This window comes from Rattus norvegicus, chromosome X, assembly GCF_036323735.1.
Source record: "Rattus norvegicus strain BN/NHsdMcwi chromosome X, GRCr8, whole genome shotgun sequence".
NCBI classification, from domain to species: domain Eukaryota; kingdom Metazoa; phylum Chordata; class Mammalia; order Rodentia; family Muridae; genus Rattus; species Rattus norvegicus.
In genome coordinates this window covers 108336750-108344436 of record NC_086039.1, presented here as the reverse complement: position 1 = coordinate 108344436, position 7687 = coordinate 108336750, and the positions used below count along the sequence as shown (strand labels likewise).

The 7687-nt window shown below is 38.0% G+C and overlaps 1 pseudogene; it reads right to left on the bottom strand.

The window, feature by feature from the left end:
* Positions 1-5279: 5279 nt before the first annotated feature.
* Nmd3-ps1 (NMD3 ribosome export adaptor, pseudogene 1) lies at positions 5280-6934 on the bottom strand (annotated as a pseudogene).
* Between the last annotated feature and the right edge of the window lie 753 nt (positions 6935-7687).

Below are 7687 nucleotides of genomic sequence, written 5' to 3'. Positions count from 1 at the left end.
AAAGTATGGTTAAAAATAAAAAAGCTCCGGCCAAGAGTACCACTGAGTTCATTTTGAATTGGCTTCCACTGCTAGGCATGGAGCCTGACCTTAAGTGTGGTTTGTGTAACCAGTGAGACTCCGTTGGAGAAAGAGGATCGGTCCTTTGCAAGTGGATGCCAATTGGAGATTGCTTGTGGGTTAAGGATGGGAAATCTTGTCCATTTCCATCCTCTCAGTGTCGGGACCTCATCTAGCTTGAACCTGTGCAGGCCCTGTGCTGCTGCTAGGTCTCTGTGAGTGCATATTGTGTCAGTCCTATTGTTTCTTGAAGGGCCTTGTTTCCTTTGTATCTTCTATCCCATCTGGCTCCTGACAATCTTTCCACCTCCTCGTCCACAGGGTTTCCTGAGCCCGGAGGGGAGGGACATGGTGAAGACATTCCATTTAGGGCTGAGTGTTCCAAGATCTCTCACTTTCTGCACATTGTCCAGCTGTGAGTCTCTGTGTTTGTCCCCATCTGCTGCAGGAGGCAGCTTCTCTGATGATGGCTGAGCAAGGCACTGATGGAGTATATAGCAGAATGTCATTAGGAGCCATTTTATTATTATTATATTCTTTTAGCAGAACAATAGTATGTGGGTTTCCCCCTTGGCACTCGGCATATCTATTCTCGGGTTCTTGACTGCTCGAGCAGTCCTAGGAGTAATTTGAACGAAAAGTCGAAATCAAAAAGCATCGTATCTTCCCCAAAGCACATGGTGGAGACAACTGAGATCTAAATCGTAGCTCGTCTTGGGCTTGGCTGGACCCTGGCATCCTCCATGCCATGACATACAGCTAATCCTAGCACAGCACCAGTCTTTGAGCCTTAGCTCCACTGGCAAAACAGAGCTGTCTGTACTTCACTTGGTAAACAGCTTAGCTCGTCATGTAAAGCCAAAGGACCCCATAATGCCAGGTTCAATGAGGAGTTGAGATTTACAGTTCTGTGACAAGATGTACCCTTCCCTTTTTGTTAGGACTCTGTGCCCTACTCGTTCACTCTAGTTGGCAATTAGCCTATTCTTGGGGTAGTACGATAGACTCAGCTTAACTGATCAGAGTCACTTCTAGAATCTTCTAGGCCCCATTCTCTAAGACCCTGACTTTACTTTGAACGTTCCAGAAAAAAACCTATACTCACTAATATTTCTGCATGTGTAATTATGTTTGCTTATTGAAATAAAATCAACATATTACACACTTCACCTTTTAATAAAGCAGATAATATTTCTGTAATTATATCTGTTTATCGAAATAAAATCAACACATTATGAACTTCACCCATTAATAAAAATGAACAATTTGGTGGGTTTTCTACATTCAGGTTTATACAGTTACCGCCACAATTTTAGAACATTTTCCTTTCCCCTATAAGAAAGCTTGTACCATTAGCATTCTTATCCTCTCATCCAACTCTAAGCAAATACTAATCCACTCTGCCTTTATAGAGTTACTTATTATGGCTATCTCATAAGTAGGATCATAAAATATGTGGTTTTTACTTCATTGGTTTCAGGGTTTACCTTCACTGTATGTGTCAGCACTTCCTTCCTAAGTATTAGTCTATCAGATGAGCATTGCAGGCTATATTTATATCTGCATTTGATTAGTATGTGGACACTTGACTTTATTATTAATAAATCTGCTATAGACGTTCATTCTAAGTTTTAATGTCAACAAATATTTTAATTTCTCTTAGTACACATATTTAGGACTTGACTTTACTGGGCCACCAAGCAGCTCTGTAACCAACCTTTTGAGAAACTAGAAGAGGTTCCAGTTTTTCAATGTCCTTGTTATTACCCTTTGAATTTTAGTGATTCTAGCAGGTGTGGGGTGCCACTTCACTGTGTGTTTTTTGTTTGGTTGGTTATGGTTTTTCATTACAGGGCTTCTCTGTGTAGCCTTGGCCATCCTGGAACTTTCTCTGTTGACCAGTCTGGCCTTGAATTCATAGAAATCCTCCTGCCTCTGCCTCCTGAGTGCTGGGATTAGAGGCATGACTCACCACCAACCAGCTCATTTCAGTTTTTTATTTCCATTCCATAATGATTAATTAGTAATGAAATAGTGAATTTTTCATGTATTTATGGCTCACTTGGGAATTTTCTATTGAAGAATGTTTTTTCAATATTTTGCTCAATTTTAAAATCAGGTTACTTGTCTTTTCACTGCCATATTAAGACACATACAAACAAGCAACATTAAATAGATGCAATATATACATATTTACTATCTATTATATAATGTATTGTATATAGACATATAGGTATATAGATACACAACAAAAGGGATCATACATTAAATTTTAACATAATATTTTTATTGATTATTTAAGAATTTCACATAGTGCACCATGATGACTCTTCCCACTTTTCCCCAAGTCCACCCCCAACCCTTGTGGCCTCTCCCAAAAAAATGATTCAGGCAAAAAACAACAACAACAAAAAACAAAACAAAATCAATCCAATCTGTGTCGTCCATATACTCACTGGAGCATTGTCAACCTCCCGGTGGCCAGTCCCTTACAGAAAGATGGGTCCTTCCCCAACCCCACTCCCTCAGTACCCTCATATTGTGGAGAGCTATACTTCAGCATCCTCGTTACCATGTTTAAAAGTTCTCTTCAATGGCTTCTGCCTAGGTTGTTACTTTTGGGCAGAAGGAGGTCATCACAGAAGCCTTCTATGTCTCTCAATCAACTGTGGGTCTGCAGTCATCTATAACACTGCGAAAGAAGCTTCCTTGTCCTTTATGGTCAGCAGGAGCACGGATCATGGAATTCTACATGGTGTCTGGCAACAGCAGGGAGTATGGACATCTACCAGGCCTCCAGCATGTGCCATGGATCTTAGCATGGTCTCTGGTGGTAATACTGGCCATGGACACGAACAGGGTCCCCAGTGCCAGCCTGGACCACAGACATCAACATGGCTTCAGACAGCAGCATAGAACACATACATAGCCTTCAGTGGTACCATAAGCAAGGGACATCAACATAGCCCCCAGCTCTTGCAGACCCCGGGACCCAGACATGGGTCGGATGGATCATAGACATCAACAGGACCTCAGGTTGCAGCTCAGACAATTCACATTTGCATGGTTCCAGATGGCATCACAGCTCACATATATCAACATGGCTTCTGGTGGCAGCACGGACCATAGGCATCTGTACGGCCTTCGGTGGCAACATAGACCATGGAGAAAAGGAGAGATACATTTGAGAGGGAAGGAGCAGAGGGGGAACAGAATGAGTTGCAGGGGAGAGAGGGAGGGTTAGAAATGATGTAACAGTACTTACTAAGAAATTCTAAAATATAGTATTTTAATTAATAAAGGCTCAATAATATATTAAAGGTACTAGAATTTTTACAATTTTCAATTTTTTCCTCCTATTTTGTGGGCCCCTTTTATCGATTTTTTTGTTCTAAGAATGAAAATTAAATTTTTAATTTGTAACAATCTCATTTGTATTATTATTAATCCACAGTTTAATTTTTAATCTATAAAGCTCCATTTCTTCCTTTCTTTCATTCTACTATCAAGTCTATACAAAGTTTGCCTTAACTTGTAGTATTCTTACTCACATGGAGTTCTTACTTACTGGCTTATGCAGATATATTTTAAATAAATGGGAAAAAGAAAGCCAACACCAAAAGTAAATAAATCCATTTAAATTATTGCTCAGTGTTTTTTTTTTTTTTTACATTTTAGTTTGAAGAATTCCCTCAACATTTAAAAATTTTTTAACACTTCTTTCTGTAAGTGTGTTTTTCCTGGCTATATGCCTGTGCACCGAGTGTGTGGAGTATCACACAGGGCAGAAGAGGATGCTGGATCCTGCAGAACTGAAGTTACACATGGTTGTTGGCTACCACGTGGGTGCTATGAACCAAACCCAGGTCATCTGCAAAAGGAACGAGTGCATTTAACTTTCTAACTCACCTTAGCATTTCCTGTAGGGCAGATTTGCTAGTCAAGAATAATGTCACTTGTTTTCAATATGAATGTGCTCATTTCTTCTCTATTTTCCAAGGCCACTTTTTGCTGGATATAATATGGTTGTTTATTTCAGTTTTGTCCTTTTAGTGATTTGATCGGGCATTCTGCTGCCTTTTGCCCTCCATGACTTCCAGTGAGAGATGAAATATCTGTATTCCCTCTCTGCTCTCAATAGCTTACCTTTGGTATTGGCTACTAACAGTTTATGACATGTGCCTCCATCTGAATTCATTCTACTTTGAGTTGGGTTTCTTTAATGTGCAGATTAAGATTTTTCATCACATTTGGAGTTTTCATGCATCTTTGCCCTTTTCTTTGCCCCATTTGGACTTGCATTGTGCATATACTTACATGCCTGACGAAATCTAACATACCCCACTCCCCTGAGGCTCTGTTAGGTTTTTTTTCAGGCTTTTGCCTTTTTAATCTTCATATATGATAATCTCAATTGCTCTATATCCAAGTTCACTGCCTCTTCTGTCTTTTGTTTACTCAAGTCTACTTTGAAGTCTGTTCAGTTTTAAAGTTTTTCAATTAGAGTTATTTTATAATTTCCACTTAGTCCATCTTTCATTCTTTCTCCATCTTTACTGATATAGTTCATATTGGTATACAAAGAAATATCATTCTCATACTTCTCTTTAGTTCTATAAACATAACTTCCATTTCTTTTTCTTGAAGATATTAATTTTATGAAGAAAATAATTGGCACAGCTCATGAATATCCAGTGATAAGCTGAAACATAAATTCCCTGCCCCAAGGACATAAAATTGATTCAAAGTGGATCAATATGCATAACAAGTTTATATTAAAAATCATTCTTTATGCCTACCTCTCATGTGCTCATAAAACAATCAATGTAAAACAAGTGTAGAAGCTTTGTTTTATGCTTGAATTCAGTTAATGTCCTAAGATTCACAACTTCTAAGCATTTACCAGCACCATTATTTCAAAATCCTACACTACTTTATATATTGAGAATAAGAATTAAAAAACTGAATATATAAAATGGTCTAAACATCATTAATTCATTTTCTAACCTTTTGTTATTTATAATTTCAGACTTGCCAAATGTTTTAAGTGATTTGAAAAACAAATACTAATATCCAAGATATCAAAATAATCATATTTATTCAGTTTTCAAACTAAAATTTCTATTTTTAAAATATGGAGGAACATATGGAATACATGCTAATGACTATTTTTTCCAATTTCCTACGTCCACAGTTACACTGTGTACAGCATGACCTCATTATGTCATCATGGATGCACCCTCTTCACCAGTGGCATCTTGGGAAATCTGAGGGTTCTTTAGCATTTCAACCTGGCCTAACTCAAGGCATGTTTCCATGTTCTGTGTCACTTTCCACAGGGATAGCTGAATCTCTATAACTATTGACATTGTTTTTCTAATTGCCTCATCTTTATGATCCTCAAGGAAACCTTGGTATATTTTCATTCATCTAGATCCATGTTTTCTCTATGTGTTGCAAGCTCTTTTAGTTTTCACCTCATGCAATGTTGATCTAGTACAGTTCTAGCTTTTTTTGATTAATATATCACATCTGAAACTCTGAATTCATTTTACTGACATGATCATCATTTACGTTACAGTTCACCAAATCAAACCCAACACTGGGACCCCATGGTGTAGAAGGCTTCAAAATTTTCTATTTATTTCAGATTCTTATTGTACGCAGACTTCCTCCATGTAACACTTCTGAACTAGCATCCCGAAAGATGCACTACATTTTAGCTCTTGACCGTACTGCATCCCTTCACAATAAATTACTCTTCCAGCCGTTTGCGATGCCATGGACTATCGACAAGATGACTCCAGAAATCACTGGCATCAATATCTGCAACTTGTTGGGATCTATGAGATAAATGGTAACTCGAATGCACATACATACTCACTTCAAGTTTCCCAGGTGGTACCAATGTATGTGTGTGTGTGTGTGTGTGTGTGTGTGTGTGTGTGTGTGTACTGGTTTTGAATACAGATTGACAGATATTATCCTTGAATGTTAGAACAATTTCTATGGAGTGGGGGGTGTTTTTGGAATTGTATGTATTACTGTATGTATATATATATATGCATATATATATATATCATGATATATATATATATATATATATATATATATATATATCCTGAGAGATCAATCTTCGTGATGTTTTGTATCTAGAGGGAACCATACACTGGAGAAATCTATCTTTAGAACACATTGCTTTGAAGAAGAATAACAATCAGGCCCATCATGAATTTCTTTGATATGAAGCGTGTTATGATGCATTCCTCATTCAGAATAAGTTGTTCCAGATAGTGCAAGATCTTTATTTCTGTGCCATCTTTTGCTCGATCTCAATCTCAGCCTTCTAGTAATCCTTAGCTTTTGCTCTATGGAAGTCTACAGCACATTTGGAACAAAATGACATAGTCTGGCACAAATACTTACTGAAGGATAACGCCATTCATCACCTCTTCTGAATAGCCAATTTAACTTCAAGTCTTTTTTTTTTTTTTTTTTTTAGTTCTTTTTTTCGGAGCTGGGGACCGAACCCAGGGCCTTACGCTTCCTAGGTAAGCGCTCTACCACTGAGCTAAATCCCCAGCCCCAACTTCAAGTCTTTAACAGGGGCTCAACCCAAACAAATCCTGCACCCACAAGCTCTCCTTTACTCAGGGGAACTTTGATTTTTTTTCCAAACACAAAACAATGAATTCTAAAGCACACTGTGCCCAAGTTTCTGGTGACTGAAAATATCCTTGACATTGTTTGCAGAAAGGAATTAAGAGCTGTTTCAGAATGCCTTAGCTGCTGTCTACTTGCTTCACAAACAGACCACACAAATATTGACAGGACTTAAGCTAATTGTGCTACCACACTCATAGCATAAAATCATGTCCAGAGCTACCATTAATTCTATCATATACTTCATTTTTCTGTATGTGACGTACCTCACCTACATGTCTACATTCATAGTAATTTAGCAACAAAATCAACTCCTGCTTCCTTTTCAGTAGCACTTTCAGATGTCCCGTCTTAGGTCCCTTAATGTATTTCAAATGGCATATTTAGAGTTCTTATCTAACTTCAATGGCCTGAGCTTCTTTGAGGAGAGCTTCACTAAATTTTTGCTTTTTAGCCCATATATTATTATTGGTCATAGTTTCTATGTGGGCTATTTTTATGTATCATAGTTTTTGTTGAAAAAGAAATGTTTCAAACAGTGTAATTGACAACTTTGGAAGTAATGTATTGTGACAACCTCTGAAAGGCTTGCTGCATTTTTTGCTCTCTATTGTTTATTTATTGACTTTTGTGACCTAAGTCTTTAAGGCTCTCTGCGATTTGGGGCCAATGAAATATTTGCTCTTTCAACTTATTGGTCAGGTAATTTTTGAAGAAGTATTTTCTTAAATGTCCCAAATCAACAACTCTTCTAGCCTTTGCCAAAGGGAGTGTGTGGAGGTTGGGATCTGTGTTGCCACTCAGAAAGACAACTGCTAACTCTGTTTAGACATCACTCCCTACTTATACAGAGCCTCAAGGTCAGCTGGGGTTGAAAAGTGAGACCCCTCTCTGGTCTGGTTTTCCTGGGTAGATGTATTGTATAAATAATATGCCTTCCCAGGGTGAAATCACTCCGCCCACT